Here is a 478-nt window from a genome sequence, read left to right as displayed (position 1 = left end):
GTCCCAAGAGTGCGGCACGTGTGGCTCTCGGCCGGCCTAAAGCCAAATCAGAGGGATTTACATCGTCCTGCGCTGTGAAATCATGTAGATTTGACAGCTCAGGGAATTATGGCTGATGACTGTTGTACTTTAATTACAGAAAAACAGCAATAATGCTGAATGCAAACTTTCCTGAAGTGTTGCAAAACCAACAAAACGTGTACACGTGCTGCGTAAGTTTTCAGAATAATTTATTTGGAATATTTTTGGCATCATGTGCATAAACAGTCTTCATTTCACTACATGGTTTTATAATACAACAACCTCCGATTGTAGTACAAAGTAGCATTTATGCAAAACAAACATATCCGGTTGAATCCAAATCTAAATAAAAGAAATAAAGTAAAATAATTGGGATCATAACAAACTGCACTGGGAGGAACTATATGGTTTAATGCATAATAAAATCTTTTATATCATGTATAGGTGCATGTGGGCA

General features: G+C 37.0%; 1 protein-coding gene across 1 annotated transcript in view; it reads right to left on the bottom strand.

The window, feature by feature from the left end:
- Positions 1 to 213: 213 nt before the first annotated feature.
- arl4ca (ADP-ribosylation factor-like 4Ca) overlaps positions 214 to 478 on the bottom strand; it is a 3,258-nt gene continuing 2,993 nt past the window's right edge. The window contains exon 1 of the mRNA XM_056448124.1: positions 214 to 478. This exon is cut by the window's right edge and continues 2,993 nt beyond it. The gene's annotated coding sequence lies outside the window, so the exon portion shown is untranslated.

This window comes from Danio aesculapii, chromosome 22 (genome assembly GCF_903798145.1).
Source record: "Danio aesculapii chromosome 22, fDanAes4.1, whole genome shotgun sequence".
Taxonomy (NCBI): domain Eukaryota; kingdom Metazoa; phylum Chordata; class Actinopteri; order Cypriniformes; family Danionidae; genus Danio; species Danio aesculapii.
Note: the sequence above shows the minus strand (reverse complement) of the source record. Positions and strands in the feature narration are given on the sequence as shown.